Raw genomic sequence first — 22,603 nt, forward strand, 5'->3', positions numbered from 1 at the left:
TTCCAGGTAGGTTTCTCTTCATAACCAACACAGTTTCTTTTATCACTTCTCCCCAAAGATTTTAATCTAACAGCTTCTTTTACTTATGCTATATTTTCTTGCAATTCCATGGCAGGACTAATTAATCATTTTAGGAGCTGCCAGTATATTTAATGAAGAAACTGTATATTATTTCTATGGGCAAAAAGAAAATCTAGCCTTGCAAAAGACTATAGCTGTAATATCTAGCAGAATTTATGTTATGGTTCAGACAACTGAAAGTATTGACACGGACTCTACAAATAAAAATAAATTAGATGCACACTCCAGAATCCCATAAGATGTTTGTTCACATCAAATAAGGGGGGCACAATTGACCTCCTAACTTCATTTATCCACGTTACATTGTTTCTCAAAATTTCCTTGTACTTTCAAACTAAACCAAGACCTTGAAGAGGTTTTATATGGTGCAGCAGTGTATCTATAAACTATTAATATTTTTAAGGGCACCGGAATAAAATGCTAATTATTACTATTATGATACATGTAAAACTGGTATATGGAAACTGGGTGTAAATACATCTCTTATTTAGAATTAGCCAGAGGGACAAAGTGGAGATCATACACCTAAAAAATTTGGTTATTATTCCTTCCTTCTGTACAAAAGAAATTATTGCTAAAGCAACGCAGCTTTAAGGTGAATATTTTTATCTTTTGCTACTTGTAAAAAAATTTTCTATGATAATAGTCAGAAAATATAGGGAATATCATGTTACAGATCTGTGAAACAAGCAAATGAAAGGGTAAAAAGCCCTAACACAAAAGCTGTACCTTCCTCAAAGAGGGCCATTAACTTAAAACATAAACATTAGCTTCTATAGTATTTTGACGTTATTCAAAAAGAGAAAATAAATAGAAGATGGTGAGCAATAAACATGAGCAGAAAAGAGGAATCAAGAAATAAAAGTTTGGACATTCTGTTAGAGTAGGTTATGCTTTAGACATAATTTTTTTTTCTTGTAAGATACATTTGTAGGTAGACATGTAAAAACAAAAAATTCACTGGGGCAAGGAAAATTGCATTCTTCTTGCTTTACTTCCCTTAGCTCACCTATACATTCAATAAACTCATCACTTATTTCTTAAAAAACTTGTAGATCTGCATGTTTAAATCCATCAGTGAAGTTACTGTGGTCTGTCACAAACTACTTAATATATTGAGAGTATAAAATGTAGTAGGAAATGTCACACTTTCTAACCCTGGAATACTATTCTGGCTATTTCTCTCTTCAAAACAAATATTTGCTGTCATAAAAACAAAACAAAGGAAGTCCTATTACATGCTACAAAGTAGCACTCTCTGCAACTGTAGCCACCAGGTGTTGATGTTACAAATTGTTTGACCTTTAATAGACACCATTTTCCATTTGTAACAATAACTAAGAATATGAACAGGAAAGTAAAATATTAGGATAAGCACGATCTGTGAATGGACATGACTATTCACTTCTATTTTTTCAGGCCTCCTCAGAGGTCAACAACACTGAGATCAGGAACAATGTTAACTAATGAGATCAGACCTGCACATGACTTCATCTTGTTTAGCTACTCAGAGGACAATAATAGGTTTGCCTGAGCCCATGCTATATCCAGTCTGATCACATATACACATTAAAGTTCAATTTCCTGGGTTATTCACTAAGTTTTTGGGACTTCATTAACAAGCCTCAAGTAAAATTTAGTAGCTGTTCATATGAATCCTTCCAATAGCTCTAACATAGCAGTAACAGATCCAAATGGCTGCCCCAAATCTGCCTATGAGAAATTCAGGGTATCCTGAGAGCTCTATCTGCAATACAGTTTATGAAAATTTTTCTTTGTAATATCCATTCAGAGAGAGACTTGCAGAAAATTAAACTTTTGGGACAAGTGGTGATGGTGGGGGAAACTTTACATTCACTGTCCCACCTCTGTATTTTACTGATCAACAGGGTTTGCTTTTGCTTTAAGTAAATATTGAAGTGGCTTGTTCTTCAGACAACACAAACTTCTCAGGTTAATACATTTTGACACACATGTCCCTTAATGCACAAAGTCATAAGTGGTTATTACCCCAAAGGGAGTGCAGATTTCTGGTACAGCAGCTCTTAAAAACCTTTGGGGAGTAGTTTATGTAGCATAAACGCATATTGAGCCAAATTTGCTACATGAGGGAGGAAGCAAAACTTTGCCAACCTGCTAACAGTCTTTGCAAGAGTACTATTGCTTTATGGAGAATTGCAGGCTATTGCTTTATGGAGAATTTATCCAAAAAATGGTTCCTCAAAGGAGACATTACCTTGTATTCATTAAGGAATACAGTTGTAATATCATGAAACATAGAAGAACGTTAGGGGAACTTAGTTAATTTTTTGGAACCCAAATCAGACAGAAATTCTGTGAGGTTTTGTGTAACAAGTGTCTGGCTCTTATTGAAGTGACATGGGGACGTAAATTTGGTTTCACACCTCAAAGTCCTAGCATGCAACAACATCAGTGATGACCTAGCTTTATACTAATCAAAGAAGCACAGAACTTTTCTTCTACCTCTTACTTGTAGGACACCTGAGAGAAGAAAATATTAATGAGATGGTTGCCTTGCTGGCCTCCATGGAGAGCCCATGACCACCCTGAAAGACGTCGTATGTATGTGAAAATATCTATACAATGTATTTTGTCGTGGTCAGCAAGATTTTTATGAAGCTAGAATATATTCTAAATATTAACCTAAATAATCCAAGAAAGCAAGGTTCAGTGAGTACAGTCTGACATTAATTAATCACCTACATTGATTATTAAATAGATTGGTCATTTGTCTGACTATATAAATACAAATCTATGACCTAATTTGTTGGATTTGGGAATTTTTACTCACTTTTAATTTCACAGCGCAGGGATACTAAAGGGCAAAGATGGTTTTCTACAAGAAGTCAACAACATCAATCAATCTTTGGAGGTGGCACTGCAATGACATGAACATTAACTGCAAATAGAGAAAATTAACAGATAATGTGTAAAATATCAAAGAAAGCAGAACTTGGCCTCCATTCTTGCCCCCTCACAGAAGGGAGGCGAAAATCTTATGTTAGTTTTGAGCACCACCACAGAAACACATGGAGTTGCATGAAAACTAAATTGAGTTTTGTGATTCAACATAAACCCAAAATATCCAAACAGAGGCCTGCAGATATTGAGGCAGAATTTGTCTATCTGTATGAGGGTTTTGTAACTTTTATTTATATATAAATGTATGCAAATTTACAGCATAAATTGAAGTTACAAAATTTGCATAATTCACTTTGTTCACGACAAAATTTCAGGTCATCTAACAGGGAGTGAATTTAGAGGATCACTAAAATCAGATAAAAGGCATGGAGTTTACTTATTGAATTTGCATTATGAGTGGCATAATATTGTCCTCATTTTAAAATCATGACTTATTTGTATATCTGGATGCAGTCTGAGCACAGGGCTGCTTGCCCAAATGAGCAGCATATGGGAGACCAGCTCCCATCCTGACATTTCACCACTAATGTACAAGATAAACTGAACTTCTCTTGCTACCTCTGAGGAGAAGACCTTTCAGAACTATGCCTCAGGAGTGTAAGAAACCTAAATCTTCATACCCCAGGTGAGAGAAAGGAAAGAACTAATGAGTTTCTGGCTACCAAATGCAATGGTCCCAGGGCCACAGTGGCCCAAAATAAGAGATGCTGTTCTGGAGGGCTTTAACCCAGGTCACAGCTTCCAACACAACTCCACATTATCAAGTCTAAAAGTCACTGGATACAAACCACATCAACAACACAAAAATGGTTTCCAACAGTCAAATGCTCTATACAAGAACAATCCTGTTGAATATTTGATAACATGCATCTGTAGGAAAAAATACCACTTTTTTCTTGATTTGATTCTGCATGCAGTAGATACAAACCCAAGTCACTATCCTTCTTAAAACATTCTTGTAAAAAGGTCTACAGGAACAATTGTGAGACATAAGCATTTCAAATTGAAGAAAAATTGGAATCCATTGAATTCAAACAAATCATTCAAGTTCCCATATATACCGGTTCTTCCTCAAGCCTTATCATTACACAGTTACTGTAATAAACCATTTCCCTATACTAGTTCCAAATGCATTTTATCCATCTTATCATTTGCCTAAGAAGGATCTGAAAATAGGTCATAATTTCCATGCAGTTTCTTAACATGCAGGAATTTTCACCCAATATTTTTGCAAAAGTCTTTTGTAACTATGTGAAAGACACAGGAGTATTAAATATTCAAAGTTTATTTTGATGTAAAATGAACAGAATTAACTTGTTTATGGTCCTTAATAAGATGTGATTATGAAAGAACAATAGTTTCAATGCCCCAAAGGAACCACCAAAATGATCACAAAGGTACTTGATTTGGGTTTGTTTGAAACCTGTGTTAGGATCTGTCAAATTACATTAAATTTATATTATTTGCTGAAGCTTAAAATCCATTTATTATCAGCAAGAGCATAGTTTAATCCTCTATGAAATCAGTTTATAACCAAATAATACTGTTAAAATATGAGATTATTAATGGAGCATTGTAACATCAAGGAAAACAAGCAATGCTGACTTCCCTCTGTTGCAATGCGCCACACCCACAGTTAATAACAACAGACATCCTCTGAGCTGTCAGAAACAAGATGCTGCAGTAAGACACTCAAATAAATGACACATCAAAAAGCCGTAATTAACTGGACAAGAACCGGTTCTTCTTTGGAACAGCTATTTCAATTGTATCAGGTACATTTAATGGGTTATCTGCCACAGGAGAAAAAGACCCATATCCTCTTCTGCACCAGAGAGCACAAATCCAAGTAAAGCCTAAAGAAAAAGACATAATTAAATCTTTCCTCTGAGGGACAGCAACACCTCCTGAATTGTCAGCTGAGCAGGAGTATTCTTCCCCAAGCTATTGCTTCTATGATGCAGTACTAATGCAGAATAAAGGGATAAGCATTAAAAATATCCCTAAGCACCGTTTCCCACACACCACAGACAAGGTTCCAGAGCTTTTCAGCTGAGAATATGGGAAATATTAGTTTACAGATAGCACTAGTATTAGCTCAAGACACTGAACTACACAGGGTGTTTGGTGTCACCACTAAGAGAGTACCTTAGTTGTGAATACAATTTGAGAAATATGGTGATACTGAAGAAGAATAACATTTATATGGTGCAGATGGGAAAGAAAAGTGGGTTTAATATTAGCCATCGAATAAACTGCACTCTCTACCAAAAGGCCTCTAAAATGTGAGCAACATACATAAATTTTGTCCAAAGAATTGCAATGAAAAATAAAAGCTAAAATAATTCTTTAAAAATTACATTCTGTTTGGGTGAAAACAATCTCATTACTCATCCTATATAAAGAAGCTGATGTTAGATTACATTTGATTTCGTTGCACTAAGGAACACAGATCTGATCAAATCAAGTTAATGAATGCTTCTGTTCAACTACAAACAAAGATTAAAGGAGAATTTAAATTCTTTAAAACCATTTCAAGCAGATTTCAAGTATATATTTACTACAGCAAAAATCACAGAAAATTAATTCAATATTAAAAAAGACATTTTTAACTGGGAAAATAAGGAAATATATGAAGAGATGAAGCTACCAGCACAAACTTAAGATAGCACTGTTTTAAGAACACTAGTATTTTAGCAGGAATTAAAACAAAAAGATCATAATTTGGCATCAGAAAACTAAAAAATGGAGGCTATATCAGCTGTTGATTAATATAGTCACCATATTCAAGTCCCAAGTCCAGTATACATCACAGCAACCAAAAGGATAAGGGATCAGTTTAGTGGATCCCTCATCCTTTTGGGGAGTGTTGCAGTTTCTCCAACAAAATTCAACAAAGAAACAGCAGTATTTAGTAAGAGGGAATCCATTCACTGAACATTCTCTGGAATTACAAGTGCTTCCTGTCCCAAGGCCAGTTTACTCCCAATAATGTGGAAATCCCTGTGCTGTTTTCTGCTGGTGTATCAAGGAGTGTACATCTCTACATTGTACATCTCTAAAGCAAAATCTCCTCTGCTGTTGGGAATACTTAATGGATATAAAACTGAGCACATCAGTTGATTTCTAAGGTCACATTCACCCATCTAACAGTGCTTTTCCAAACAGCTATGTCATCTTTTCCCCAAACAATCCTAATTAATTGCTTTTGCATTAGGATCTCAATTTCTCGGCTCACTGCCATGATAAGTTTTTTTTTTCTGAAAAGTCCTGGTAACTCCTGTTAACAACAACTCAAAATTGCCCTTCCTGGCCAAGTTTCTCCAGCTTCCATGTCCATCAAAGCACTTTTCAGCTCTACCTCTGGATTCAAGTTTCCTATGGGAAGTTATCATCATCCACTGCTAAGTTATAGACTCTGCAGACTGTCCTTGAAACCAGCTCCATATCAGTGGCAGAGAGATTCTGCACAATCCTGAGTCACCCATGATATCCCACCAAGAAATTCCTGGTAAAACAATCTTCCCTATGAACAAAAAATCCACCTTAGATGGCAATGGGCTTCATGTCTTCAGACCCAGCTACTGCACATATAGACTGATCTGAATCCAGTTTAACTGATTTTGTTCAAATAAAAAATGTTGAATAATCTGAGTTACAAATGAACTGAAAATGCCTGAGCTGTCCAGAGTTGTTAAAATTTTTTAGAAGTTTAGCTGAGATACATCTGAGCACATGAGTTTTAAAAAAAAGTTTTGTTGAAGTTAAATTCTTAAAAATATCTCACTGAACAGCTACCGCTCCCATTTTTAAAAATAGGGCAACAAGGTTATTCTGGCTTGAAAGCAATAAAACTTACAAAAAGATGGCCTTAGAAATCTGCTCTTTCATCTCACCCAACAGGAGTTACATTAGAAGTTGAAATAAATCTCCTCTTTGTACCCCTGTCCCACAGAACATGTTCCCCCTGCAACAGCCACCAAACACACCCGAATCTGCAGACGAGTAAGAGACTTTGTCATTGCTTATTGCTGTTCAGTGAGGCACAACTGCATGAGTGCTAAAAATGAGATTAAAATGTACTGTTTCCAGTGCCTTCTATCCTCCATCCATGCTTTATGGAAAGCATGACAGAAGGTAGCATTCACCATAATGCAGAAAAAGGGTGGTAAGAATCATGGTGCCCACAGAACTCACATGAGTCAAGATGAGGAGACAAAGTAGTCAGGCTAGGGGAGACAGATGAGACAGGGGCAGGGAGATATGCAGTCACTGAAGTGTATTTCATTCCAGAACTTGGAATGGAGCCCAGGAAACCAAAGTCTCAAACCCTCCTCTGCTGTCAGCTAGTATTTACAAAAGCTAATTGCAAAGCTCTTCTCACAGATTTGCAGCTGGACACAAAAAGGGCGACAGTCCTCCACAGTAACTCATTCCTTTACTATTCCAAGAGTCAGACCACATTGCACTATAGCTCTTCACTTTTTGTGATCTTGTATCCTTACATGATAGTATTAAAAAAAAAGTAGTCCTGTTAAGTTTAAAAACTACATTACTTAATATCATAAAAATGTTTCATGATCAAAAGTGGTGAAAAAAAAACTTAATTCAGTGCCAAATGAATGAAATATTCAAATACTGCAATTGTTCCTATATACACTACAGCATGCACACACACAACTGGAGAATGTCTCTGCTCATTTGCAACCCTGGATAATTAACACATGGCCCATATAAACATGTATGCCAGCATCAATTAGGTTTCCTTTCTTCAATTGTGAAAGAAAGCTTCAGTCAAATGTAAAGGTTGCAATACAAAGAAAATAGTCTTCTGATCTGGGCTGAATGGAAAACAATGCAAGGAGAAAAAAAGCAGAGTTGGGTCAGATGTGCACCCAGACAGTCCCTGTCTGCTGCTCTAGCATTCTGCCATGCAATTTGTAGCATCACATCCAGTTCTTTTTCCCCCATTCTCTCTTAATATGCCTCATACACCAGGATGCCCACAGTCAGCAATGAGTGCCAGAGCTGCTATAAAAGGTGAAGAAGACCATGAGGCTCACTGGGAAGCACTGTAAGCTCTCATCCCTCAGAGCTACGTCGAATGTCACCGTCACCCTTAGGGAGTTACGTGATATTAACTCAGGGATTCTGAGTATTAATTGCATGCACCTCTACAAAACCTGTTACTGAAGGGAAATGTTTTGAGCCTCCAGAATTCCAAAGATTTTCCATCATAGTTCTATGAAGTTGCTGTTATTTCCTGATTTGGATTTATTCACAGTTAGTAATCAGGATTTTCCTCACACATTACATTTCCTGAATATCGAAGTTTCTCTCTGCAGGCTCAATCAGTGAATGTCAAAGTGTAGAGCCCTGACGAAATGTTAAACAAAGCAAGAAATAGGCATTGACCCACAAAGCAGATGTGTAGCATCATTTAACAGGCTTAAGGACAAAATGTATTTCTGAAATATTTCAGTGAGCATCTGCATAAAGCTGACTGTTGATGGGAACTAAAGCTGACAAAGGCATAACAACATAAAAATGCATCCGTGATCTTACCCTGTACGTACTTAAAGTGACAGCCCATCATGGTATAATTATCATATATTACTAATGGAATATTAATCAAACATTCATTACTCTAATTAGAAAAACTTGTCTTGAAAAGCAGCCTGACTTTTCACCTCTGAAACTGTAATTGACATACAAATGAATTTGACAGTCTTGACGACTACAAATCTTTAGTGGGAGAAATAATGTCTTTATCTTCCAATATTTAGCTTAACTGCCAGTTTCCATCCTCTGTATGTAAAATTCAAGTCAGCTTAGATGATCTCATGCACTCCTTTGACCTCTGTTAAGTACTACACATATATCTAACATGAGACAGAGATAAAACCTAGGCTATGTGCAGGTTTACCAAGTGGGGATTAAGTTTTTCTTTGAAAGAAACCTGGAATATCTCTCTACAATGTAAAAAGTCAAGCCTAAAGTAGGATTTCAGTTATCCATGCACATTCACACTTTTGAACTTGTATAGCCTTTTTTGTCTCTTCAAAAGTGTCATTTTTGTGCACATACAATGTCTAAGCCCCCACAAATATTAACCACATAGAAAGGAGACCAAGTAGCAGTATAAAGTCTGCCTTTCAAATGATTCATGTGGAAAAGCAAAGCATTTAGGAGATAACATTCTGAAGTGCCAATATCCCAGCAGGTCTCAAATTTAAAAAAAGAGAGATGTGATCTTTGTGCTCATGTATTGACACAATCCAGTGCCTGCTTAAGGAAATGATAAGACATTGCATTCACAGTGTGAGCCACAGGCTTCAGTGAGGAGCAGATCTGGCTTCTATGGATTATTCTAGAGGTGCTCAATCATGAGATGCTTTTAACAATAAAAATTATATGTCTATATATTAGAGGCTTCACCAGGCTATGCTGGATTATGGACAGGGTTCTCTTTGCACACCGTGCTGAAGGTGTTGAAATCTGGAGCTGTTTAAGTCTGCTTTTCATTTCACAGTGTGTTCTGATTTTGCCCAATCTAAGATCATAGAATATCTCAAGCTGGAAGGGACTGATAAAGATCATCAAGACCAGCTCCCTGCAGGACTACCTAAAACTAAACCCTATATCTAAGAGCTCTGTCCACAAGATCCTTGAACTGTGACTGGCACAAAAGATATCACTCTGCCAGAAAAAGCTTGCAATAATGTTTGACCTTACAGGATAGTTGGAAAGGTTATTATAAATTGAAATTCAGACTGTTGGCCAAATACAGAGGAGAATTAATTATAATTTAGAACTACAAACATATTTTAATCTGTCTTGACTTCATCTACTACGTAATTATTTAGGGAATATGCAGCATGTTACAATTTTGTTAGGACTGTAGCTTTTTTTCAAAATTACAGTTCCAAATTACTGTGCTATTTTCACTTGTATTACCAGACATGGTCTGAAAATAGGAAGTCTGTTTATCATATCTGAAACAGCAAATGCATTTGGAACTGATATTATAAATAAAAGTGTAAATATTTGCAAATATAAAAGCATAACTTTAAATTGTTTATTCTTTGTCCTTGGTTATACATCATCATCATGTTATAAAATTAATTCAAATTATGTGTTCACTTGCAACAAAGTGTGCAAGGAAAACTCTCAAATTAACTGTACTACTTCAGTGTGATGTTATTTTCTGTTATGTAAAACAATTTTCCTATGAACTCATTTCTCCTTGCTAAACTCAGACTCATTATTGCCAAATAAATAATGACAATGTTATTACTGCAACAGGAATGGCAATATTGTATAGGACACTGAGGAGGAGACAGAGAACATATCTCATGTATTACTGTGTTCTGACCTCCACAAATGATTTGCCAGTTGTGATATGAATTAAGACATTTCATACACACATTCTGCTCCTGCTTTACTCATGCACTATTCTGAGGCTTCATGAGCTATATACTAATCCTTAGGGTCCTAAAATTCAAATTCATTCCTCAATTAGCTAAGGAAACTATGGTTAAGTGAAGGCCTTGAGTTTTCTGTTGGCTTGTTTTGGGGTTTTTTGTTTGTCTGGGGTTTTTTCCCTACAGTTGCTAAATGTTCCATTATCCAGATACATAACTCCTACCCTCTCTTCCTCAAAAAAACCCCAAAACCCAAACAGTCCAGGGTGAGGCAAATTTTAAAAATCTCTAAATAGCAGATGCTGAAAAAAAGAAATTACATAAGAAAAACAGGTTTTCATTTGGCTTTATGTTACTCACATTTCCACCTACTTGAATCTAGCATTAAGTCAAATCCATTCCTGCTTTCATCCCACTTACCTCCCTGTAAACACACCGGTCACAAACCCAGTTTGTCTGCACTTGGTTTCTACTGAAATAAACTCTACTGCAAATAAATTTCTGTTTTCTATTGATGCTATCCAGTTGGTGTATAAAGAGGAATAAGATCTGGTCATCGGTCTATTTAGATAAAATACAGAGTTTGAGGTGGTTTTTCTTCCCCAATCTTTTTTGTTCAGTATGTATTTTGTTTAATTACACTTTTAGCAGCACAAGCAGAATTAGTTAAAAGTAGTTGTTAGATGAAACATGACTAATTTCATCCTACTTTCAAAAAGTATTTGACCTAGCAATAAATACAAAAAATTAATCCTACTTCTTAAAATATGTCCATGCAAACTCTAAGAAAATGCTTAACAAAATAACCATTAATACTACATTTGCCACACTTAATTTTCCAGCACACACACAAACTTAGCTCTAGAGAGACTCCATTGAATTAATTTACTTACTTTAGGTGGTATATTGTAATGATAATAATGGAATCTATTAAAAAAGGACTACATGATTAGGCTCCATAAAATTGTGGGCAACAATCCATGACTAAGCTGCAAATTCAAAGGGGGAAGCAAAATGAATTTTTTTTCATTATTCATCTATTTTAAACAGATAAGATGTGCAGCACACGTACTGATCAATGTATTTAAATATTTTCTTTCTAGTACTGTGGCTTAACTTTTTTCAACACAAAACACACAGCAGGCAGCTTAGCTTAATAAAAAATTCATATTACAGATGAACAAACTGGAAAGTGATGGAGTATTTGGGTTATATACAGGTTTAGTATCAGAGGTTGGGAGGACTCCGTTTGGCTCCAGCATAATTTGTCATTGAATTTCAACTGGATCAAGAACTGTTCTTGTCCTCTTGACTGCTGAATTAAGTATGGTGATTGTTAAATAGTATATACTGAAAAAATTATTTTTCCCCCTCCTAAAATACACACAAACAAAATAAATGTAATTTTTTCAAGAATGTCAGTATCACACAAAGCATGCATTCAGCTTTGAGTAATAAATTACTACACAAATATAAAGCAATTTATTTGCATCCACTAAAATAGAATGAATCATATCCACGAAACCAAATTGTAGTAATAAATTACTGAGCTCTGCTAGTGGTGAGAAAAGCATTATCATATTAGAGTTTGCAATTCAGATCTATTATAGGCATCTTGTATTTATTTATTCAGCCATATAACATGGTATATTAAACAACATATTGGCTACATACCCTATGTGGAAGGCACGCATCTGCCTGTATCAATGCTATTTCCTTCACCAAGAATACAGGGTGCTTACTATAATTAAAAATATGAGTGCAGCGTAACTGTGGCACTGGTGCCCCCAAAACTCTGTCCAGTCACCATGACTGTGCAGAAATGATAGACATTATGTCTATGTGCCTAAAAACACACCCACTGAGGGACTGCTCCTGAGAAGCAGACTTGTGGCAGCAGGGTCTGCCCTGTGCGCAGCCAAGTGAGTGCCACCACGGATCTGGCTGACCTGGGCTTTGTGTGCCACTGCTGGCTTAACCCACCAGGTCTATAAATTCCTGTTCTGCAGGCCAACTGATGACAATAGCTAAAGTGGCCTCTTCAGCCCTGAGCTGTGAGTGAGGAGTGCACTTACTGCCTTCAACACCTTCGAGAACAGAATTCACCTTTCCTCCTTGAAGTTCTCATTGCTCCCACCAGAAAGGCAACAGAACCTCTTTAAAGTGTCCCATGTGCCTGAACAGCTAATCTCAGCTTCTCTTCAGCCTCCCCTACAAAACCAAAGAGCAAGGAGAGATCAACATCAAGAGCAAGGGAGTTTAAAGGGAACTCGCTCACTCATTTGTGTTATTCCTGTGGTTGAGGAAAAAAAATCCCCATCAAAAAAATCAATCCTGACTTAAACCTAAATTCAAAGCATATGTGAGCCTGAAGAGGTACTCCACATTTATCAAGCATATTGCTAACGTGGGCAGTAGCTGCCACGAGCTGGATATGGCAGGAAAGATGAGTTCAGAGCAGTTTATGGTTAGACTAAACGTTAAGGCAAAATCATCAGATTAAACTGAAATAATTTATGTTCTACAGTAACACAAGGCTCTCATGTGCACATAAAACCAGACTCAACGCGATGTTCATATTTTAATACAAAACAGTAAAAAAACCCACAAACCAAATTGCTCAAAACCAGGACACTGCTTCAATAAGCGTCTGTTCAAACCCATGCATAAATCAGCTGCAAGGACTCTGTATGCTAACAAAGCCAGAAAGGCTAAACTAGATCTGGAAAACCCATTAATTAATTAATTAATTATACCACAAATAATCAATGATGCCAGCTCTGAATAAAAACAAACATAAAAGAATCGCAGTTAAACCAAGAAAAAAAAGATCCACATACAATTTATTCATCAGTATCCCATTTGCAATGAAATAAAATACTGGGTTTTTCTGCAGTATCCTCAGGTTAAAGCATTTTTCCTTTCATCAGGGAAACACTGCACAGAGATCCCTGGGAACTGTGCACAGATCACTGGCAGCATTTGTTCTGAATTATGTAGTATTTTAAACATGAAAATAAACTTTACCATGACACCATTACAGAATAAAAATATTGAAGCTTTTAAACAAATAAAATTTACATTTGTAGACTCTCCTATATATTAGTTTCTCTATTCTTAGAAAGACTGCAAGTCCTTGGGAAAATGGACCAGTTATTTTTGGTCCTACAGCAGCTCAAAGCAAATTACAAACAAAGTTAAACAGTAAAAACAAGTTAAGAGTATCTACAAATGTGCAAAGTATGCCAGAAAAAGTTGATCACTGGAAATTTTTCTTCTCATTGTATGCAAAATTTCTTTTTGGTTCCAAAAGAAACTGAAACGAGCAGAGATAAACCTTCCTCTTTCTCTCACCATGCTTCGCTGTGTGTTGTCATAGAGGGACCAGAAATTTAGAATAAAGAAACACAGTGTAATTAATTTCTCCCAGGTCCTGTGGAAATGTTGTGACCCTTGAGTAATCTCTTCACAAATATTTGTGTCTTCAGAAGGGTTCTACAAGTGTAACACACAGAAGTGTTGCTGCTGCATTTCAGCATTTTTTCACATTAAAAAAACCCCTCCAGTATGGGCCTGACCAACTGGTGCTGAACATTTAAAATCTCATAGAGGGCAGGCAGCCTGCTCCTGCAGTTCATGCTCAAGATGCCAGTCAGCATAAAGAGCAAAGGATCAGGTCAAGAACTTCAGTATACTCTCATATTTTACCTTGATTCTGTCAAAAACAGCCTCTGGAAAGAAATTTAACATAACACATTAATTATTTTACAGCACACTGCACTGATTTAGAAGTACCTCACACACTACTTGCTTTGTAAATGACCAAAGTCCTTGAATCCTGCAGAACGTCCTCGTATTAAGCTTTTGTTCATATATAATTCTGCTGTATAATTCTGCCTGCAAAACACAGCATGAAGATTCCCAGTAGGGACATTTATATCATGCCAGAGAGATATAGAACAACACACAAACAATTATGGTAGTCAGCCCACACACCATCACAGTATGAAAAGAAACACCACAGAGATTTGCAGGTTATACACAGAAACTCCAAATAACATTTCTATCCAAGGTGAAGTGAATGATTGTCAACTACCATGACACTGCAACTCAGTAAAGGACATTACACAGAAATTGAAACAGCCCTACATAGAATGTCATATTTGAAGTAGTTGTCGTGGACCAAAAACTCCAAAAACAAACCAAAGCGAAAGATGTAAACCATAATTTTTACACAAGTTTCTAGTATTTCAGGAATTAAAAACTTTTTTTTCCTGAGCTAACAGGACAGCCAGTTTGTTTGAATAGCATTCAATAGTCTCTCCTAGTGCAATATCAGTAGTGGTTTCTTTTGTTTATCTTTTTTTGGTTGTTGTTGTGGCTAAGAAAAGAAACCTGCATTGGTTCTTTTTCAAGGAAGAGTGAGATCCAAATGCGTGAGAAAAAGGTTTCACCTCCAGTTTATAATTCCACTTAAGTTTATTTTATCATGTAGATATCCATATCATAATTTTTAAGAAATCCACCCTTTTCACTAAAGTTTACAGTGATTCCTAAACAGACACTGCATTTTTTCTTCTAGAGTATTTGATTTCATATAATGATATACACATGATATTATTCAAAGTATCACTAATCTAGTAATCACTAGTATCACTAATCTAGTAATCACTAGTAATCACTACTTTGTTGCTGTTACAAAAGGACAGATCCCTCTGAATATTTGGGATATTTTCCTCAGAAAAAAATTTTAATCATCTTCTCAAAAATTACATTTTATGATTGTACAGTTTTTCCATGAATGAAATTGCAGAACTGTCATTAATTTTTAACCTGAATTGTTCTGACAATGTTTGCAATACTTAATTTATATGAAATAACAATTAATTCTCCTAATTCTACCTCCTTCATTCCTTCCTTGATGATTTTTTTCTCTTTTAATCCTACTTTGCCATCTCATTGCCACTAAAGAGTTCCATTGGGATATTCATCACTATTATTTACAAAATTGTATATAAATTTGGTGATAAGCACTTATCTGCAAGTAATAATCTGTCAGAAGGAACAGTGAGGAATAGCACAGAACCACACAATAGTTTGGGTTGGAAGGAACCTTAAAGATCATTAATTCCAGTCCCCATCTTGGGAATGCACATTTCTCAATGGATCAGGTTGCTCAGATCCAGTCCTATGGTATGTTCTTAGAAAAGGGGATCTGATAACAGCGATGTTCTAACATACATTCACAAGCAAAAAAAAAAAAAAAAAAAAAACCACAGACAGAGAGAGAGCTAAGCAAAACCCCAGAACAACAGGAGGTGACACCTTTAAAGAACCAAACCACGCCCTGAGCATTATGCCCAACTCATAGCCAGAAGCCAGACGGATGAGAGCAAAGGATCTCTGAAGCATCTCTAGTGAAACACTTGCACCAATGCAGTTCCAGCACCACAGAACCAGAAGCTGCATTCCTCTATGAACCATGAAATGAAGGGCACCCTGTGTGAATAGCATGCTGCAGGAACTCCCACATTCTTCCTGCTGCAGGGTGAAAAGAAGATAGAGATTCTCACACACTTTGCACATTTGAGGGACATTTTGCACCCATGTAGCACGCTGACTCTCAATACTTCTGGTTGGACAAAGGCAACTGCACCCTGTCTGTTGACCTCCTCATAAATGAAAAGATACTGTTGAGACCACTACCACAAAGCAGACACCTTGATTTCATATCCACCCTTCTTTAATTGTTTTCTTCCTTTTTCTTTTTTTTTCCCTGATGACAAGACAAAAGAAACACAGAAACACAGAGAGCAGTAGTGAGATAGCAATTCTCAGTGCAGACTTTCAGTGCTGGATGCATACTGCTAAAACTGGAGTTACCACGACAAAGGTAGGTGAGACTGCCAGTCATTGTCTCTTATTGTTATTGACCTCCAGTCAGATACATTACCCTGCTCCACCTGCAAAACTAAACAGACACATTGGAAGAAAGTGTGAACAAGCACAGAATTAGCAACTGAAGTCACAGTCAGGAAGCTGGCTGAAAAAAAAACTCCCTTCTTTTGAAAAAGTAACTCAGCTACCATCCTATTAGCACATTCCTTGGAATACCTTCAGCAAGGATGTACACCCAGAACAATTGTTGTGCTTGCAAGCACAACTGATGGACAAAGTTTTTGGGGATCCTCACCCTCTTATTTCCTTTTTCCACAACAGAAAAAAAAATAAAATTAAGAAATCCTTGACTTGATCCAGCAGAGTCACCACATCAAGATATTAAGATGCTGAAACCAGTAAGATGTTGCAAGTCAACTCAAGCTACTGCAACCTACATTCCAAATTTACCGACAAAGCTTAAAAAAGCACCTTCTAGGTATAAGACACCATCTCTAACTACTGAGATCTTTATTATGATCTGAGTTATGAGGTGATGGCACATGGTGTTGTGACCTGCTTCAGTCACCTGAACCATGGCAACAGAGATTCAACGCCTGGATCTAGGCATCTAGAAGTGGACATTTCCTTCACAGAGATGGAACTTCAATTCTCAGATCCCTAGTTTCTTTAGCATAAGAAATCAGAAGATGAATAACCTCCTTAGTTAGTTAAAGGTGACGCTAAATTTTCAAAAAGAGGGAAACAACTGGAATGAGTGAAATTCATTGAAATGCCACCAATACAGGGACAGAGCATCCGGCAGCAAGATATCAGAAATTGCTCATAGACAAAGGCAAAGAAAAAACTACTCAGGCAACCATTTAAAAATGGCTTTCACCTAGCCAGAAGACACTGGAGGGATGCATTAAGTCAAATTTACTTGGAAAGCCAGATTATGAATGTACTAGCTGCTATGACTATGGTTTCTTGAGCAGATTTGCAGATTTTCAAATGGCACAGGCAATTCTTTAAGAAACACAGAGATACAGAAAAGCAGAAATACACTGTGTGATTTCAAAGCATTGCAAAGTGTTTCTACAGACAATCTGCCAACTAGACAATTTAAGAAGGCCAAAGTCAGCATCAGCATCTGTCTTCCAATTAGAGAGCCACAAATGACATATTGCTCAGTGACAAATGATGACTGCTGTCTTATATTACGATAGTTGCTTTAGCAGATGTTTTCAAATTGTCCCAAGATATGTCACAGGGAAAGGCAAAAGAGCTGGAAATATGCCCAGAGACCTGGTGCACCAGCAGCCTAAGGGAGCCATTTGGTATCCTCTCATGAGATCGTAGCTACGAAAACTGAGTACAGAAAGGAGAATGGAAATAGAAAACATGTTACATTCCTCGGTGAAAGTTTTATGTATCTGGCTACAGGATCATCTAGAATGAAATGTGTTCACTTCATCTCAACTTCGAAAGAGAGACAGTCTAGGTAGACAGTTCTTCAAAGACGACAAAGGGGAAAAAAGCCCCCCAGCGACTCCTCCAGAAAGAATTGTTCCACATTGCTGCTCTCTAATGACAGAGTTAGGGAAAAATAAAGATAAAGGCTTTCTATGCTGAACATCTCTAAACAGTAATCCCGGTATCACATCTCACATGCTGACTGAAAAAAATTAAACTCAGCCCTGCTCCCAGGTGAGAAGTAGACAGCTTTTACTGCTATGAAACAATAAAACTCTAAAACCAGCACAGACAAATAATAGGGGGAAAGGAGATGAACACACTTTCATGTGAAGAGAACTAATGAGTAAGGTTCGGTCAGTTATGACACAGATTTAGAGACAAAATAGGTCTTCAAAACAAAAATCTGATGGGGAAAACAAACCATTTCCCAAAATTCCACAGTAAAATCATATAGGTAGCAATAGGTAGCAAGCAAATACGGTGCAAGCAGAAAGGAGGATCAGGGCAGGGGAAAACACAGAAGCTGTGCTCATCCAGCGTAGCATCATACTCACTCTGGAAGCATGAGGCACAAGTAAAAGCACACCCCAGGAGGCAAAATAAGCACGGAGGGGAAGGTGCCAATGAAGGCTGCTACAAGTTAAGGAATGGGTAGGCGTCTGGTCTTGACCTATGGTGAGGGAGAAAATCCTCTCTCTCTTGCTCTCAATCTCTCTCTCGTTACCATGGAGATCCACTTTTCAGGTTTCTTTGGATGAGCTTTATGCACAAGTGCAAAATTTGGCATAAGAGGAGAACAAGTATTAATTACGTGGCCCTGACAAAAATAGCTTTCTTAAATCTTGAGTGATAATACAACTGAGGCAGTAACAATTAAGTTTGGTTACTGAGATTAAGGGCTGAATAAACTATTTCACTTTAAAGTACCTTGAAATCTCATCTGCTTAAAACAGCAATGCCAGTCTCAGGGCATTGCATCTGTCTCTTACAATTTGGGTGAAGATTTTAATTACAGTATGGTATGAGGGTGAAAATGACAATGAAAAAATTCCATGGATTCTTCCTCAGTGTGGGATTACCTTCATTTACTACACTATCTCATTAATTATTTATGCAGTTCTTTTTGTATTTTCAGGTGGAAACATCACTAGCCAAAGCTGCACTGAGATGCACCACCCTTACAGAAAAAAACATTGCAAGGCTTTACACACAGAGATTACATTGATATGCTTCCAAGAATTAATCCCACAAGAGACAGACAGAATAAACCTTGAATTAAACTATATAAAGTTATGGTGAAGTAAAAGGAAACTTTAAATCAGAAGGATATATATATATAATGAACCACTACTATGCCCTTTAAAGTACTTGATAAGCTCTCTAATAAACAGCATATTTTGCTCCCATGTGTTTTAATTGTTTCATACTAATTTAAAGAGTTACCTAATCGAAATACATAATTTAGTAACCTAAATTGTAGTTATCTGAAATATGCAGTACCAGACAGACAAGTAAGTTGTGACAGAAGAAAACAAGGAATTGTGTTGCCATTAACTATTCCCAATTCTCATGTAATCATTACTATCAGCAGTAATTTGATCTGCAAATATATAACCTATTTATCTTTCAATATGCACCCTATAGATTTCTGGATCTCTTGGATCAGTGAACAATGCTTAAACTCACAATGACTTTTCAGGGCGGGGAAATACCTTAAGCATCTACACTGGATCCACACAGGAGGAGAAATTAGTGTTGCCTTTTTAAAGCTGCATTAACACTGAAATACAATCCAGTACAACAAGCTGAGTATACACCATGCCTGTAAGCACACCTACCTTCCACTTGTAAGTAGGCTGTAAGTTAAAGAACTACTTTTTTTTTTTCAATATCCAACTTTGTATGCCGTCCACTACACAGTTCTCACGGTTTTGCATCTCTTACTATTCTCTCTTTTCTTTTCTTTTTTTTTTTTTTTTTTTTTTTTTTGCTTTCTGTCTTCAACTGCATGTTTAGGTACCACTGACAGGTATAAAAAACAACATAAGGAGATGTGATTAATCGAAAATCAATAATGTGTGAAACCAAACCGCTTAAATATTACTACATTTTTTTTTCTCCGAGATCAAATAAAAGTATAAGCTTCCTTCAGAAACAACCACAGTGCAGCCGCCTCCTTGCCGGCATCCTGAGCCGGGTTTAGTAACAAGAAGAAGAAAGGGGGGAAAAAAAAGCGCCGTAATTACATAACAGACCCCGCTAAATGCCTTGCTTCCCGGCTGAGGAGGAACAGGGGCACGGCGGCGGCCGGGACCACTCTGCCCCAGCACCCGTGAGCGGGGAGCGGCGGTGGCGGTGCCGCTGCCCGGGGAGCCCCGGGAGGCGACGGGCACGGGCACGGCGGAGGGAGGCCTGCCCTTCCCAGAGGCGCTTTAACCTCCGCCCCGGGGGCTGCCCAGGCGATCCCCGGAGCTCTGAGCCGCTGAATGCGCACACCTGAGCCGGGGCCGGCCCGCGGACGGGCTGCCCTGCCCGGCCACCCCTGCCCGCGGCGGCGGGGGAGCTCCGCTGCCCGAGCGCCCCGGCAGGGCGGGCTCCGCAGCACCGTCTCCCTCCTGTCCCCTGCCGGCCTGAAGCGCGCTCCCAGGCACCCGCTCCTCTGGGGACGGAAGTCTGGATCGGGGTCCGCGCGAGTCTGGCGGGACGCGGTCCCCTCGGCGGGGCTGCGCCGGACCTCTCGCTTCCACGGCATCCCCGCACCACGGGGGCTCCGCCGAGGCGGGAGGCAAATATCCACCCCGCTGTCCTTGTCCTGCCGGGGAGGGACGCGGGACAAACTCGGCCCGAGCAAGTGCCGACAACTATTCACGGGGCTGCGGGGGCCGGCGGGGCAGCACCCGGCGCGGCCGATGCCCCCGCACCGCTCGCCCGCAGGCTCGCCGGGGAAGGGGGCGCTCCCCCGGGCAGAGGAGAACGGCAGTCCACGGCGGCTGGCAGAATCCCCGTGGATGGGGGGACAGTGCCTCGCAACGCAAGGCCACCGAAGAATCACTCATTTGAATGATGCAGCAAACGGGGAGGGAGAACACGACACGGGGACGACGGCGAGTCCTCCCGTTGCCACCCTCCCGTTGCCCCGATTAATAAATAATGCCCAGGTTCCGTGCCAGGGGAAGCGCTCTCCTCTTCCGCGCAGACAGCAATTAATAGCCAGCCTCCTCCCGCGAAACCCTGGCTAAGCGCTCCCGCCCGCTCGCACCCGCGCTGCCAAGTGCGAGCAGCACAATAGCGGGGAACCTCTCCACCTCGCAGCCCGGGGGAAGAGACAGGAGCGGGGGCTGGGTGAGCCAAACCTCTCGCGGCAAAAGCCGATCGCCCGAGCCGCGGAGAGCCGGGGAGCGGCGGCCGCGGCAGCCGCCGGCGCGGCGGGAGGGCAGGCGAGGCAGGCAAGGCAGGCAGGCTGCCCGGCGAGCCGAGGGCGGACCGCGCAGCACGCCGCGAACACCATCACCCTCCGTACCGTCAGCAAACAGCACGCCCGCATTTACCTTTTCCTGCCCGCCGTCCGTCAGTCAGGCGTTTGCGGGAAAGAAGGAGGAAGGGAAGGAAGGGAGAAGAAAGAGACGGGGAAATACAGAGAGCGAAGAGGCGGCTGCTAATCCCCGCGTAGAAGGACTTCCAGCAGCAGCAGCAGAAGCAGCAGCAGCATGCGTGTGTGCGTGCTCGGAGTGAAGCACAGCCCTCCTGGCGATGCACCGGCGCTGGCACCCAAGTGCTGTCATGTGCGCGTCTCGGTGTGTGTACCCATGGCAAAAAAAAAAAAAAAAAAAAAAAAAAAAAAAAAAAAAAAAAAAAAAAAAAAAAAAAAAGGAAAAGATAGACGGGGGGAGACTCGTCAGTCACACGCCTGGCTGTGCACTGCTGGGGGGGACGAGGAGGAGGAGCCCAGCGCTCCCCAGCCCAACCACCGGAGGAGCAGCTCTCTTACTACGGCGGCGGCCGGGCTGCCCCTCCGCGCTAGCCCAGCCGCCCTTCCCGCCCGCTCCCAAGGACATGCCTTTAGGAAAGACCCTCAGGGCCTCCGTCCCAGGGGACTCCGTTGAACCCGGGTTACCCGAGCCCCTCGGGAAGCGGCTGAAAAAACCCTCCACGTTTCTGCCCCAAAAATGCCCCCGCAGCGGGGATGCCCCGCGTGGGACTGGGATGCGGCGCCTCCCAGGGGTCCCGGCCGAGCCGGGAGGGGCGGGGGCAGCGGGAGCGGAGCCGCGGCGTTTCCCGGGGCTGCTGCTGTGGGCGGAGGCGGGGGCAGCACAGACGGACCCCACAAGGTCGGTGTCCTTGCGTGGGGCTGCACCGCTGTGGGGCAGGGGGGCTGCAGGTGCGGAGTGTGAGCTGGGCGTCTGTGGGAGCCCCAAGTGAAGCTACAAATGTTCGTGGTAGCGAGTACAGAAAGTGAAAAAGGCTGTACTTATCCGGGCCACGGTGCAGGTACCCTGGTCCTCGCATGTCCAGTCACGGGCACTTAAATTTCAGCCACGGTGTATGACTTACTAAAAGGTGTTTGAACAGTGGTTCAAATCACTTATTTGTTAAATAGTAAATACTAAATCCATCATTTGGCTGTAGAGTGGCATATGGGCATATAAATGAGATTTTGACATACAAGTTACAAAATAGCTAGAATAGAATATGAGCTAACAGAATGCCCATATTATTCTTATTGTCCTAAATTTACTAGTGAGTCATAGTAGCAGGTTTCATGATGTGATTTCTTTAAGCCTTAGACCAGGAAAAGTTAG

General features: G+C 39.8%; 1 protein-coding gene across 7 annotated transcripts in view; it reads right to left on the reverse strand.

Annotated features, from left to right (window-relative positions):
• Positions 1–21,640, reverse strand: part of DLGAP1 (DLG associated protein 1) — a 400,895-nt gene extending 379,255 nt beyond the window's left edge. For 5 of the 7 annotated variants that reach the window (XM_054285394.1, XM_054285396.1, XM_054285398.1 and 2 more), the window contains exon 1: positions 21,353–21,638. The gene's annotated coding sequence lies outside the window, so the exon portion shown is untranslated. Of the gene's footprint in view, positions 1–21,352 lie in introns of all 7 variants that reach the window. The other 2 variants (XM_054285401.1, XM_054285402.1) reach the window with 2 other exon arrangements.
• Positions 21,641–22,603: the final 963 nt, after the last annotated feature.

Source organism: Melozone crissalis, unplaced genomic scaffold (assembly GCF_028551555.1).
Source record: "Melozone crissalis strain CALT ecotype California unplaced genomic scaffold, PUWL_Pcris_2 ptg000042l_1, whole genome shotgun sequence".
In the NCBI taxonomy this organism is placed as follows: Eukaryota; Metazoa; Chordata; class Aves; order Passeriformes; family Passerellidae; genus Melozone; species Melozone crissalis.